The 15816-nt window shown below is 43.4% G+C and overlaps 1 protein-coding gene across 1 annotated transcript in view; it reads left to right on the forward strand.

Moving 5' to 3' along the window:
- Positions 1 to 465: 465 nt before the first annotated feature.
- The window catches only part of PRKAR1A (protein kinase cAMP-dependent type I regulatory subunit alpha), a 73037-nt gene continuing 57686 nt past the window's right edge, over positions 466 to 15816 (forward strand). The window contains exon 1 of the mRNA XM_058428569.1: positions 466 to 548. The gene's annotated coding sequence lies outside the window, so the exon portion shown is untranslated. The remainder of the gene's footprint in view (positions 549 to 15816) is intronic.

A 15816-nucleotide genomic window follows, 5' to 3' on the forward strand; every position in this document is an offset into this window, starting at 1 on the left:
CAGGCGTGAGCCAACACGCCTGGCCTCAGATTTTAATTTTTTTAGAACTAAATATTGAATATCCGGTGTGTACTTTTCACTTACAGCATATCTCAGTTCACATGAGCCACATTTTAAGTGTTCATGCAGCTGGTGGCTACTTTATTCTCAGTAGAGTCTTGAGGGACTAAATGACAGGCATGGCAACTGATGGGGAAGTGGGAGGGGCAGGGAATAAGAGGGAAGCGTCAAAGCTGATTTCATGGTTGGGAAGGGGAAGCCCATTGGGTTGCTTTTAGAAACTAGATCTTCAGTTAGGTATTCAGGAAGTTATATTTCATTTCAGACACTTTTCATTGGCAGCAGAACTGCATGCTTACTGGAATTAAGGTTTAGATCTAGAGATATGGCCATGGGAAAAAAAGGGTCACCTTCCCAGCCTCAACCTTTCCTGTGACTGGTCCCCCTTATATGTTTCTTTCCAGGCTAATGGTCCATTATGCCACCAGCCATGTGGAAATAACATTTCAGGGCTGCCTCATCTGATTTCATTTTTCCCAAGATAATACGTAAGTCTGTGTTTTTATATAAATCTATGCCCATTTTATTAAAAACCTGTATTTGTAGGTAAATTTTAAAAATGATGAAAACTAATTCTTATTTTCAAAAAGTACCTTGTGAGCCAAACTAAATACACCAGCTAGCCGGATGTGGTTTGTGGAGGGCTGGTTTGTGATTTCTGTTAGAGGTGTAAGCAGCCACTTTGAAGAGCTCCACCCTCAAAAAATTTCCCAGAAGTCCATTCATATAAAAAGCCAAGGACAAGGTTATAAATAACTTAAGAGGTGCTGAATCCGTTTAATGTCAGGCTGGTTTTTCTTTTTTAACATTCTAGTTCTGGGTTCTGTGGGAGAGGAGACTCTTGATTTGAATGTTGGGCTTATGGGCATCCTAATTCTTACGAGTTCTTGCAACAGCAGTTTCACTACTAAATAACATCAGCAAAAGGTAATGAGGTAGGTGGGGCAGGGGACAATGCTTTGTTCCAATGGGAATAAGATTTTGGCTTTTTCTCTTTCAACTGAAATTCCTAAATGTCTACCTTTTCCCTGAAAAACGAAACAAACAAATAAACAAACAAACAAACTCCATTATTTCTAGGAGAACTTAGTCATGAGTAACTAGTAAGCTACTTACCAGTCGGCAAAATCTGGGAGAATAAAGCTGGGCTCTGGGAATTAAAAACATGTTTGGTAATACAAAATTGCAGGCCACAATTCATCTAATGGAGAGACTTCTTATTTGTGTAACAATCAGGTTGTAATTTTAAAATGCTGATTAGGGCATGCACAGGGCATTCACAGGGGAAGGTGGAAATGAGACATCCTGTCTGATGCAACACTCCTGTCACCCCATATGGTCATTGATGGCACCCAACCATCTATAATTAGAGTAACTACTAGGTGAACAAACACCACTCCTGTCCTATTCTTCTTTTTATAAAGTCCATTCTATTTTTATAAAATCAAGTTACAGGAAATAATCTCCTTTTTCTTTTCTGCTGTGGGGCAACACTCAGAACGTGAACTGAGAATGACTTGAACTCTAATGGGCCAGTGTATGGTAGCCCTTTGAGAAAGGGTGAGGGAGGAAGGGACTTGGGACAATGGAGCCAAGAGGGAGAGGGAGGGAAGGGCGATGTGTCAGTACGTGGAGGAAGCTCAAGGAGTCAGCCCTATGGTGCCAGGGTAGAAGAGGAGGGGTTGGGCTGTGGGGTGATTTCTGGGAAAGGAGATGATCGATCTGATTGGCAAGCAGGAAGCCCCAGCCAGAAGTCTGGCCGAGCAGCAGGTGCAACTGGGTTTTCTGTTTCTAATTATAGACAGTGTGTGTGAGATAGCATGGATGCAGTGAATGAAGAGGCCCTATCATGTGCCCTTGTCCCCCAAATGGAACCATTATTTCTGGATTTATTGATTAAAGGGGAGAGACAGGGAGCAAAAACTAACAACACTTCTAATATTCCTTGACTTATATATTCCTTCCCAAGAGTCAGGAAAAATGTTATTTCACGAAAGAGTGAACTGATGTCTTAATCTTCATTCTCTCCTCTCACCTGTCTTATTTTCGCCTCCAGAATAACCTTCCTAAAACACCAAGGTGAATCACAGTTTCTCAATAAATGCTTGCTGATTGGCTGATGATCACGAAGACAGTTGCTTTCTACGAGTGCTTTTGCTAATGTCCTTTGAGCTGAGGGTCTGTTACCCATGCCAGTGCAGAGAGGTTCAATCAGGGTGTTTTTATTCACCGAGGCCTCTTCAGACTGGTCAAGAATACAGAGACGGGTTCAGCAGGTCAGCCAATCACCCTGCCTTAAATTTTAGAGTATAATTATAGGCAATACTTGAAAATAGAAAACCAAGCTTTCTATAAAGCTTGGTTTGGAGCGTCATACATCTTCTCATGTAACGCTAACCACATCTATCTGGTCTAGGAATGTTTATCCCCATCAGGCAGCTGCATATGCCAAAGTGGAGACTGTCGAGTGAGTTGCCAAAGGCCCTAGGACAGTTTTTGATGCAGGTGTAGTTTGTATTCTGTCCCTTCCACTGGGTGCCCAGGTTGCCAGTCACACTGTCTCTTGGACTGCTTTGGCTCAAGGCTGGAAATAGAATTGGCATCTTAACCTGTGCTTCATCCTATGAAGGGACAGAGGAGCAAGGGGTGAAGAGATAGAGGCAGGATTGTGCCAAGAGGGCCACAGGCCAAGTACAAGGGGGAGAGTGTGGAGTCCTGCAGCTCTTCAAAGGGCACCAGCACTTTGCCTACATTTACCAAGGGTACATCTAGAAATATTCAAAAACGTCCTTTGCTGCCAAGCAGAGTTAGCCTGTGCTCCTGGCTGGGCATGGCTTGTTGGAACGTGCTGTACTACTTTAGGTTTCTTTCTAGTCTAGCGGTGGTGTAGGGAGTGGTAACTATTCTTTAGAATCAGTCACCCCTGGGAAGAAGGTGGATTCAAAGGCTTTGGGGTTGGGGTGAGAGGGGCGTGGCTAAGAATCCAGAGATTCTTGGTGAACAGTGCCATCTAGTGGTCTGTATGATTTAGTTCTAGGATGGTTGGGGAGACACCTCAGGAAAAACTGGCTTGAGTGATAATATATGGGTAGCCAGTCCTAAAGCCCCAAAGGAAAAGTCTCTGAGGCTCCCTTGGGTATTCTTCCAAAACCTCTTTACTGTCTATAAATGGAAAACACAGAAGCCTCCCTCACCGCTTCCTCTGAAGGAGGAGAAGTTTGGAAGGAGTTTATATATTCATTCATTCATCCATTCATTCATTTGACCAATTTTTATCACGTGCCTGTTGTGTGCCAGTCATGGCTCCAGGTTCTAGGGATATGACACTGTCCAAAATAAATAAAAACCCCTGCCCACCTGGGCAGAGAGACCATCAACAAGAAAAATGAGATGTATAGTATCTTAGATGGCGATAAGTGCTAAGAAACGTACAGCAGTGAAAGCATGTTTGGGAGTGTGGGGTGTAGGAAGGAGAAATTTTGCATAGGGTGGGCAAGGAAGGCCCCACTGAAAATTTCCATTTGAACAAGACCTCGGGAAGAAAAGGGAGCAGGTTATGCAGTCATGTGGGAAAAAGCTCAAAGAGCAGCGAGGAGGCAGGGCTGCTGGAGTGGGGAGAAGTGTGGGGAGAACTACAGGCAGAGGTCAGAGTGACCTGAGAAATCACTGGAAGTTCTGACTTACACTGGAATTCGACACAGGCAGCTGTGTTGAAAAGAAATTGAAGGTGTCTTGGGAGATTCACAAATCGCTTTAGCACGTTCAAGTCTCCAGAAAGCCCAGCATTATGTTTATTTAACATCGTTTCCCAAGTACTTTCCAAGCTTATTTAAAGATAGATCCCTTTCTTGCAGGAACACCCACTACTTCATGTGGGAACCTGAGAAAATGGAAATCAGCTCAGATGAGCAGACTGGAATGTTCCCAACTGTCATAAACAAGGCCAGCACAAGGCCAGGCAAAAACTGTGTTTAACCCAAGGCCACACCGTAGCTGCAAAATTACGGACATTGGCGTATCTAATCCTTTCTTATCAAAGCCTCTCCCAGACCCACTCGATGTCTCCACTTGCTGATCAAAAATTTCTGAGATACCTGATGATGAAACCACCTGCTTCACGACACATCCATTCCTGACCTGATTCCTGTTTCTTCTACCTTTCCCTTCCTAGCATCACTTAACACAAACCTGTTAAAAAAGCCATTTCCCAAGCCTCTTACTGAGATGCCTCATGGTTCACTTGATGTGCACACCCTCCTGCTGCAGGAAGTTAATAAAACGAACATTGCCGAGGCAGATGGATCATGAGGTCAGGAGTTCGAGACCAGCCTGGCCAACACGGTGAAACCCCGTCTCTACTAAAAATACAAAAATTAGCTGGGTGTGGTGGCACTTGCCTGTAGTCCCAGCTACTCAGGAGACTGAGGCAGGAGAATCGCTTGAACCCGGGAGGTGGAGGTTACAGTGAGCTGAGATCGTGCCACTGCACACTGTACTCCTGCCTGGGTGACAAAGCGAGACTCTGTCTCAAAAAAAAAAAAAAAAAAACCTCTAACATTGAAAAGGTTCATTCCTCTTACACTTTACCTGTAGGTGTTATCAGAGCCCAGCATTTCATAGAACAAGGTGTAAGAACAGCTGGACAAAATGATCACTTCCTATTATGAAATTCTGAGTCTAAAGACATTGCATCCCCCCCAAAACTGTCTTGTATACCAATCAAAAACAGCATTTTAAGAATGAAAAGTGTGAGGAAGTGTGGGCTTTTTTTTTTTTTTTAAGACGGCGTCTTGCTCTGTCGCCCAGGCTGGAGTGCAGTGGCGTGATCTCCGCTCACTGCAAGCTCCACCTCCCGGGTTCACACCATTCTCCTGCCCCAGCTTCCGGAATAGCTGGGACTACAGGCGCCCGCCACCACGCCCGGCTAATTTTTTTTGTATTTTCAGTAGAGACGGGTTTTCACTGTGTTAGCCAGGATGGTCTCCATCTCCTGACCTTGTGATCTGCCCGCCTTGGCCTCCCAAAATACTGGGATTACAGGCGTGAGCCACCGCGCCCGGCTCCGGCCGGGTTATTTTTATAAGTTGCTTCTTGTCTATCTAGTCCCTCCTGCTGCTAACATTTTTGGCTGAACATTTATTCTATGGGACCTCTTGGCTTGATGAGGGTTTAATACGCTTCCCTTCTGCCGGGAGCCTCCTTGGACTTTCTCGGGCAATGCACAGACGTCTGGAGATAGACCAGATTGGTTCTGGGCAAAACAAAGGACATTGTCTCAGCTTTCTATTAATATTATTATTTTTTAGATGGAGTCTCACTCTGTTGCCTAGGTTGGAGAGCAGTGGTGCGACCTCAGCTCACTGCAAACTCCGCCTCCGGAGTTCAAGCAATTCTCTTGCCTCAACCTCCCGAGTAGCTGGGGTTACAGGCATGCGATGCGCGACCACGCCCAGCTATTTTTTTTTTTTTTTTTTAGAGACGGGGTTTCACCATGTTGGCCAGGCTGGTCTCGAACTCCTGACCTCAGGTGATCCACCCGCCTGGGCCTCTCAAAGTGCTGGGATTACAGGCATGAGCCATGGCGCCCGGCCTGTCTCAGCTTTCTTGAGCTGTGGTGAGTGTGTAGGCAATGGTGATTCACAAAAGCAGACTCGCATGGGAGGCTGAGGCAGGAGAATGGCGTGAACCCGGGAGGCGGAGCTTGCAGTGAGCCGAGATCGCACCACTGCACTCCAGCCTGGGTGACAGAGCAAGACTCCGTCTCAAAAAAAAAAAGAAAAAAAAAAAAAGAAAGCTCCCTACAGCGGCAGTAGAGGATGTCGGAGACGGGCGGGTGATAGGGGCACAGACCAGGTAAGAGGCTGGTGTGTCCGTCCAAGTCAGACACTGGGACTTAGGTGCTTGCTGCAGGTGGAGGTAGAATGTATGGGACTCAGTGGCCTATTACATGAGGGAACCGGGAGAGGCAGGTCAGCATGGAGATTGGTTGTCAGTGTAACTTGGGTTTCCTCTGACCTTACTGATTTCTGCGTGCAAATGGGCCTGTGTTATCACTTACCCAAATTTCACCGGCTTCTTCCTCTACCTTTTATAGAACATACAGCTCCCTCCAAAGCCTTTCCTATTAATTACTGGGAGTCCCCGGAAATGCCTCGCACGTGCAGGGACCTGCCCTTTTAGGCGTTGCCGATAGGGCTGTTTTTTTCTGCTAATGAAGGACCTTGTGATTGATGCCTCATTGCTGCCACCTGCTGGAGTCCACTGTAACAACACCGAAGTGTTTTTTCCCCCCAGTATACACCCTTTCTGCTTGTATTGAAATGATTATTTACGTTTTCTCTCTCTTTCTCTCTCTCTTTTTTCTTTTTTTTTTCTGAGACAGAGTCTCACTCTGTCACCCAGGCTGGAGTGCAGTGGTGCGAGCTCGGCTCAGTGCAACCTGTGCCTCCCAGGATCAAGCGATTCTCGTGCCTCGGCCTCCCAAGTAGCTGGGACTACAGACACCTGCCACTACATCCGGCTCATTTCTATATTTTTAGTAGAGATGGGGTTTTGCCATGTTGACCAGGCTTGTCTCGACCTCCTGGCCTCAAGTGATCCGCCCGCCTTGGTCTCCCAAAGTGCTTGGGATTACAATCGTGAGCCACCGTGCCCAGCCATGCTTTCTCCTATCTTATGTTAATGTGGAGAATTATATTGAGTAATTTTTTATTGAAGTGAAATTCACAGAAAATTAACCATTTTTAAGTGAACAATGCAGTGACATCTAGTGCGTTCAAAATGTTGTGCATCCACCTCCGTTATCTAGTTCCAAAACATTTATATCACTCTGAAAGAAAACCCTGTACCCCTTAAGCAGCTACTACCCATCCCTCCTCCCCAAGCCCTTGGCAACTACCAGTCAGCTTTCTGTTTCTATGGATTTACCTATTCTGGATATTTCATATAAATGAAATCACACAATATGTGGCCTTTTGTGTCTGGCTTTCACTTAGCAGAATGTTTTCAAGGTTCATCCATGTTGTAGCATGTGTCAGTATTTCATTTCTTTTTATGGCTGAATAGTATTCCTTTGAATACGCATATCACAATTTTATTCATGTATCAGCTGAGGGACATTTGGGTTGTTCCCATCTTTTGGCTATTGTGAATATTATGAACATGTGCATACATGTACTTATTTGGTACCTGTTTTCAATTCTCTTGAGAACACTCTGAACTCCTAGGAGTGGAATTGATGGGTCACCTGGTAATTCTATGTTTAACTTTTTGAAGAACTGCAAAACTGTTTTTCATAGCAGCTGAACCATTTTACATTCCTATAGCAGCATACAGGGACTCCAATTTCTCCACATCCTTGCCAACACTTGTTATTTTCTGTTTTTGTTTTTGTTTTCCGAATTACTATAGCCATCCTTGTGGGTGTCATGAACACTAAAGTTTTATGAGATGCCTACAAACTGCAAACCCTTGGGACATCTAACTAGTGCTCGATGCCCCAGCTTTCTCACTGAGTCAAAGCCCTACCGTATTCTCAAGATCCCCGTGCTCACTCTGGGTCACACTCTTGGCACCTGGACAGTAAGTTTCAACACAGGGCTCTCTCTTCATGAAGCTCAAATGGGAGTTCAAGAACTCGATATCTGAAGCAGATTCCAGGCTTTCCTTCCTGGCCTGTTCTTTCCAATCTTGTCTTTCATTCTCCTAGCTAAAACCTCTTGATACACCACCAGCTCTTAACTACACTGGGATATGATTGCTTCGAAACTTATCTGCTTAGCTTTGGCCAGGGATCTCTACTATGCAGGGTTTTTGTTGTTGTTGTTGTTGTTGTTTATTTGTTTGTTTTGGAGACATGTTCTTGCTCTGTCACGCAGGCTGGAGTGCAGTGGTGCCATCATGGCTCACTGCAGCGTTGACTTCCCAGGCTCAACTGATCCTCCCACCTCTGCCTCCACAAGTAGCTGGGACCACAGGCACATACTACCATGCCCATCTAATATATATATATATATATATAGACACACACACATTTTTTTTTAGAGAGGTGATGTTTTGCCATGTCGCCCAGGCTGTGATGGAGGTCCTTGTTAGGATGGAGAGTGGGGCCAATCACGCAGATGATACAGAAAAATAAACACTGAGGACCTGAAACTTTGGTCCCTTTTGCTGTAAGGAAAATCCTGTGTGACATCAAAGAGGGCATGTCTAGGAGGTATTTGATATCTGTATCTGGGGCTAAGGGTAGATATATGAGACTGAGAGAGAGATCCAGGAGTCATTGGGGGAAGATGTAGTGGCTGAAGCTGTGAGAGGAGGCAGGCTATAATGGAAAATGTGTCAGTTGGTGAAGAACTGGAATGAAATGTCCTGGTTTGACGTTTTGAGTTTCCTTTAATTTTAGGAACACTATCAGAAAAGTGGCTAGCTTGTGAGCTGAGTCGGCTGCAGCAGCTCTAAACCACACATTGCTGATGAGTGAGAACCTCTGTTATAAATGGAAATGTGAACTGGCAAATGCTCATTGGCTAAAGCTGAATGCACCAGTTTATTTTGGTACCTATTATGTCCATGATCTCCTATTTTCCTTATTGATTGCAAATATGCACGAGGAATAAAAAGCTGGCTTGCTTTCCAAAAACATGACTGAATGTTTTCACTGCTGAATATCTAAAGAGGGTGCAGATTGGACTTTTCATTATTTCTCTGAGGTTAGAAATGTCCTTTGGTGGGTTTCTAATTTTTCAAGAAAGGTCAGTTCCAGAGACTATTTACATGCTGTTAGGAAAAACATCAAGCAGACAAGACATATCTCAAAATATTTAAAGTGGCCCATTCCTAGGCTCTCAGCTCTTCTCTCTCCACTTCCTCTCCAGGGATCTGTTCCACAGATGAGGGCTTAAGTCAGCCTCTATCTCTAGGTGACCCTTGTCTGACCTTATACTCTGGAATGCTCCATATGCCTCTGACTTTCATCCCAGGGAACATCAACACCCACTTCCGCTGGCATTCCTGATGGGATCTTTCTTCTGAGCAGTTGAAAGAGTCCTGCTTCAGTGACTCCCAGGGAACGTTGAGAGAGTCATTTTTTTTTAAAAGAGATTTATCCCACACCAAAACAGGAATCACTCATTTTGCACCATTTTATGCACTGTCTATTTTCAAGGTAGGCTGGTTTTTTTTTCTCTCCTGTTCTTCCAATCCATGAACATAGTATAGATTCTTAAGTCCTTTTGAAGTGTAAATTTCCCACAACCACATAGCTCAATTTCTTCTACCCCCAGGAATTTTTAAAAATCAGATTAGCCTGTGTATTTCCCCCAAAACAGTTATCAAAACTGCAATTATCTTGTTGATTTCTTGGTTTGCGTGTTTACTATCTGTCTCCTCCATCTAAAAGATAAGTTCCATGAGGATGGGGTCTCGTGTCTTCTCCTAGCACCTAGAGCAATGCCCCCGTGTATAGGTGCTCATGAAATGTTTGTTGGCTGACTGGCTTACAGAATCAGTTGCTTAAATATCATACGAAACTTTCCATCATGAATGTCCTTTTTTTTTTTCTCTGTCTCTTGAGTAAGGATGTTGTCCTGATTTAACTAGCATTATTGACAAATGCCAATTAACTGTATTAGTGGCTCTCAAGCTTTTGGATGCTGTTTTCACTCTTAAAAATTATTAAGGACCCCAAAGAGCTTTTGTTTGTATGGATTATATCTATCATTACTTAGTGAAATAGAAATTAAAACTGAGAATTTAAAATATTTATTAGTGCATTAAAGTAATAATAAACCCATTACATGTTAACATTAATTTTTTTTATTCCCCCAAACATACAAGAAACAGGGAGAACAGAGGTATCGTTTTTTTATTTTTGCGTATCTCTTTAATGTCTGGTATAATAGAAGACAGCTGAATTCTTATATCTGCTTCTGTATTCAGTGTGTCATGATATCACAGTGTCATGTAGCCTTTGAAAAACCCCTCTGTGCACTTGTGAGAGAATGCGAGTAAAAAAGGGGAACAACATCTTAGATTTTTTTTTTTTTTTTTTTGAGACAGAGTCTCGCTGTGTCACTCAGGCTGTAGTGCAGTTGCGTGACCTCGGCTCACTGCAACCTCCACCTCCCGGGTTCAAGTGATTCTCCTGCCTCAGCCTCCTAATAGCTGGGATTACAGGAGCGTGCCACCACACCTGGCCAATTTTTGTATTTTTAGTAGAGGCAGGGTTTCACCATGTTGGTCAGGCTGGTCTCAAACTCCTGACTGTGTGATCCACCCGCCTTGGCCTCCCAAAGTGCTGGGATTACAGGCTTGAGCCACCGTGCCCGGCCCGTCTTAGATTATTTTGCAAATCGTTTTGACTTCATAGATGCCCCAAGAGAGTCTTGGGTAAACCCAGGGATTGCTGAAGCACACTGAGAACCAAAGATTGATATTAGTGGAGAGGAATATTTTTCTTTGTCTTTGAACTACATTATCTTTAAACACTACTTTTCTCTTCGATATCCTTTGCTTAGCTTAATATTAAAATACATTTGCATTCCTCAAGTTTGCCAAAGGTGGCCAAGATACATAGTGAGGAAGGGGTGATGGAAAACAAACCAAAGGTTAATAATTTGTTGCTTTTATACAGACACATCCACATGCAAACAAAAACAACAATAAAAACATGTGCCTTTGTGGAGCACGCACTGTGTGCTCTACATTTTCCAAAGATTATCTTTATTATTATATCAACATTTCCAGGCAGGAATTATCAGCTTCATTTCATAGACAAAGAAATGGAGACTCAGAAAACCAAAATAATGTATGAAAGATTGCCAAGCTAATAAGCAATAGAGAGGTGACTGCCACCCCTAAATCTCTTTTCCTCCAAAAGCATGGCCTTTTTGATCATCAACTTCTAGATTACCACAAAATGGGAGGGAAAAACTCAGAAACAATGAAGAGTTCACTGTACAAATTAGCCTTACTGTTTTGCATAAATGAATAAAAAATCTAACTCCTTTTTTTCTTCTAGTGATGTGTAAATTTAAGAAGTCTATGCATTTTTTCCCCTTGATTTGAAAAGTAATACACCTATAGCAGAAAACTTAAAGACAACTAAATGTCCATCAGTAGGGGACAGGGTGGTTGCACTACTTGCGACACACTTGTGGATGCAATACCATGCAGTCATTAAAAAGAACAAAACAGCTCTATTGGTACTGAAATAGAACTATCTCTAAGATGGGACAAAATAAGATGCCTCAAGTTCTACAGTAATGCTGTCATTTGTATTTAAAATGTATATATGAATATGCACTGGAAACTGGTTGCTTTTGTGAATTCAGTAGAGGGACAAGCAGGAGGCAGCTTATTTTTCTGTAACCATAATCTCCTCCTCCCCAAGACATAGACCTTGATGTGTGATATGGACAGCAACCCTAACTTTTCAGAGAGCAGAACCATCCAGCCGTGTATAACATCAAAACATCACTCTCACAGCCAATTCAAAACTGCTAAGCCCCTCTATTCTTTCCCCACCTCTTCCTTTACATTCAGTCTCCCTCTCTGCCTGAGTTGGGGCCATGAGAGGGGATTACAGGGAGGGGGGGAGGTCTTCACCAGGGATGTCCCTGTAGTACGTTCTTGCCTAATGCTACTGGAGGAGCTCTCCAAATGTCTGCAAATGCCTGGCTGTCTCAGAGGCCCCACTTGTGGTTATTCAGAGGGCTCCCGTGAGACCCTCTGAATGGCCTAGTTTCTTTTTCTTTTTTTTTTTTTTTAGACAGAGTCTTTTTTTTTTTTTTTTAGACAGAGTCTTGCTTTGTTGCCCAGGCTGGAGTGCAGTGGCGTGATCTTGGCTCACTGCAACCTCTGCCTCCCGGGTTCAAGCCATTCTCCTGCCTCAGCCTCCCAAGTAGCTGGGATTACAGGCACCCGCCACCATGCCTGGCTAATTTTTTTGTATTTTTAGTAGAGACGGGGGTTTCACCATGTTGGCCAGGATGGTCTTGAACTCCTGGCCTCGAGCAATCCACCCGGCTGGGCCTCCCGATGTGCTGGGATGACAGGCCTGAGCCACTGTGCCCAGCCTGCGCTGCCTAGTTTCTGATAGGAGTGAGGAGGTGCGGTTCAGCTGACTTCTTGTGCTCAGCTTCTTCCCCCGGTGCCCCACCCACACAACCCCTTTCTTCTGTGGCCCAGGCAGGTGGCAAGTAAGGCCATTCAGTATGGCTCCAGCCTTGCTAATTCCCCCAGCCTCTATGACTCCCAAAGCTCTCAGACCCTCACCTTCCATGGGCGGAGAAGTCTTCCCCACACTGCCATTTCCTCACCCCTCCATGTTCCGGGGGACACAGGTGGAACTCCCAGGAACTTTCCTGCTCCGGTTGTGTGAGTCTTCACTGCACTACCAAGTTTCCAATCAGGGCCAGTGACCTAACTTGCAGACCCCAGTGCAAAATGGAAATGTAGGGTTTCTTGTCTAAAAAACAGGAGAAACTGCTGTTAAAGACACTAAAACATAAAGCTTTTCTTTGAAAATATTTTATTTCTAAATAAAATGTAATAGGGAAGAGTGGTGTGTGAGCATCACACTTAACTTACAAGTTGCAAAAAAGTGAACATTTTCGTGTCATCATTTTATGTAATGGCCGGGTGCAGTAGCTCATGCCTGTAATCCCAGCACTTTGGGAGGCCGAGGTGGGCAGATCCCTTGAGGCCAGGAGTTCGAGACCAGCCTGGCCAACAGAGTGAAATCCTGTCTGTACTAAAAATACAAAAATTAGCTGGGCGTGGTGGCGTGCCCCTATAATTCCAGTTACCCAGAGGTTGAGGCACGAGAATCACTTGAACCCGGGAGGTGGAGGTTGCAGTGAGCCAAGATCATGCCACTGTACTCCAGCCTGGGTGACAGAGTGAGGCTCTGTCTCAAAAAAAAAAAAAAAAAGTAAAAAATAATAAATTGTTAATGTGGTATTTGATTGATTATTAGATTTTTCTGGCTCACTTTTCTGCAGATTCATTCACTAGGTCATCAACATTTATACTTTCAGCGACTTCATTTTTAATTGATATAATTGAAAGTGATATCAGCCTCTCTTGGCAAATGCTGGATCACAAATAATTTTTAATAATGAGAAAAATTATTCTGTAGATGCAACTTTTGGCTTTTGCTACGGCCTCCACAAGTTACAGGAGATGTCAGAGGAAATATTAGAATGTCATTGTACACACTTACATTTAGACTAAAATTAAGGCTGGGCACAGTGGCTCTTCATACCTGTAATCCCAACACTATGGGAGGCTGAGTGGGAGGATCAGTCGAGCCCAGGAGTTGGAGGTCAGCCTGTGTAACACAGTGAGACCTCATTTCTACAAAAATTAAATAAATAAATAAATACACTTAAATTCAGACTCACAGAACTGATTAGTGTGAAAAGATAAAACTACTGATCTAGCTACAGAGCTATCTGAAAACAGTTGATTTGGTAAATCAATTGACCTATCTTTTATTTATTTATTTATTTGTTTATTTATTTATTTATTTATTTATTTATTTATTTATTTATTTATTTATCTGAGACAGAGTGTCACTCTGTCGCCCAGGCTGGAGAGCAGTGGCGCGATCTCAGCTCACTGCAACCTCTGCCTCCTGGGTTCAAGCGATTCTCCTGCCTCAGCCTCCCAAGTAGCTCGGACTACAGGTGTGCGCCACCATGCCCGGCTATTTTTTATATTTTTACTAGAGACGGGGTTTAACCATATTGGCCAGGCTGGTCTCAAATTCCTGTCTTTGTGATCCGCCCACCTCGGCCTCCCAAAGTGCTGGAATTACAGGTATGAGCCACCGCGTCTAGCCAACCTATCTATTCTATATGGATTGTTGATTTCTGGAAAGATGGAGAGAAACTGGAAAAGGTGATTTCCAAGTTTCTTCTCATTCCCCAAAACCTTGGAAACTGGGGGAATGGGATGGGAGAGAGCTTATTCTTTATTTGTATAATTTGCCATTGTTTGGCTTTTTAAACATGTGCATGTATTCGTTTTTTGTTTTAAAAACTTGTTAACAAGAAAAGGAACTCTTAAAGAAAAAAATGCATGTTAACATAAAATCTTCATACTCAGTCGATCATTGATACTGTTTTCATTCTTGCTAATCTTTCTAAAAACCACCAAATATATTTCTATATTCATGTATATTATACATAGCTATATATAGTTCAGGTATCTTCAATTCATCTGAAAAATGTTAAGCCTAAAAATTTCCAAATTTAGAGCATTTAGTCACATCAACTCTGCTTTTCCCTGGGGCTAAGTTTTTGGAAAGGAAGGGAGTCAGCTGTCATTTCAGCTGTTTTTAAAAAGGTGAAGTGTGCTTCCTAACAAATAAAGAGGATGCCGACAAAAGGTTACTTCCTGCGTTGGACTCCCCGGGCATGTTCAGGAGGAGTTTGAGGCTTGGGTGACTTGTACAGCAGTGCCCCGGGGGCCTGCTTGATCTCCGGTTGTCTGATGTCACACATAGTGAGAAGTCTGGCAACAGGAAGGCAGCGCGGCCTTGGGCTGATCCCGTAATGAGTGGTCAGCAGTGCACCGTGTCAGGCGGCTCTCTACAAGGATTTCTCAATCAGCTTATCAAAAATAAATAAATAGGGCGGGAGCAGTGGCTCACGCCTGTAATCCCAACACTTTGGGAGGCCGAAGAGGGCGGATAACGAGGTCAGGAGATCGAGACCATCCTAGCAAACACGGTGAAACTCCGTCTCTACTAAAAATACAAAAAATTAACCGGGCGTGGTGGCGGGCGCCTGCAGTCCCAGCTACTCATGAAAATCACTTGAACCCAGGAGGTGGAGGTTGCAGTGAGCCGAGATCGCGCCACTGCACTTCAGCCTGGCAACAGAGCAAGACTCTATCTCAAAAAAATAAAATAAAAATAAATAAATCACAATCAAAATGCCCAAGTTTTCCTATTTGCTAACTTAAGTAAATTAAAAAAAAAATTAATGTCTTTTTAAATTCTAAAATCTAAAGTTGGATTTATTTTTGTAATGAAAGAATAGCTCAACATCTGAAAATCAATGAACACATTTAATGCAATTTTAACATATAAATCGATGAAGAGGGAAAATATAACCCTCTCAACAGATCTCTTAGTGGACTGATATGTTTAAAATCCATTCCTGATAAAAATTCTCAGCCAGCTGGGAATAAAAGGGAACTTCCTTAACCTAATACAAAAATATCTACCAAAAACTTCTAGCAAATACTATACTTGTTGTGGAAACATGGAAAGAATTTCCTTGGCATCAGGCAGGACACCTGTGCCCTTGTTTCTACATTGTAGTTAAATGGGTGAATTAAATCTTCATGTGTCAATACAACCCCTTGTGTAAAACATAATACTGAACAAAGAAAGCAAGCAGCAGCAGGATGAGTATAACATGAAACAATTCCTCTCTAAGTCCTGCTGTATAGCTTCATCCTAGCCATTTTATTTTGTTTTTATTTATTATTATTTTTTGAGACAGAGTCTTGTTCTGTTGCCCAGGTTGGAGTGCAGTGGCACAATTTCGTCTCACTGCAACCTCCACCTTCTGGGTTCAAGCGATTCTCGTGCCTCAGCCTCCTGAGTAGCTGGGACTACAGGCATGTGCCACCACACCTGGCTAATTTTTGTATTTTTAGTAGAGACGGGGTTTCGCCATCTTGGCCAGGCTGGTCTCGAACTCCTGACCTTAGGTGATCTGCCCCACGCGGGGCAGTGTT

This window comes from Hylobates moloch, unplaced genomic scaffold (assembly GCF_009828535.3).
Source record: "Hylobates moloch isolate HMO894 unplaced genomic scaffold, HMol_V3 SCAFFOLD_15, whole genome shotgun sequence".
Taxonomy (NCBI): Eukaryota; Metazoa; Chordata; class Mammalia; order Primates; family Hylobatidae; genus Hylobates; species Hylobates moloch.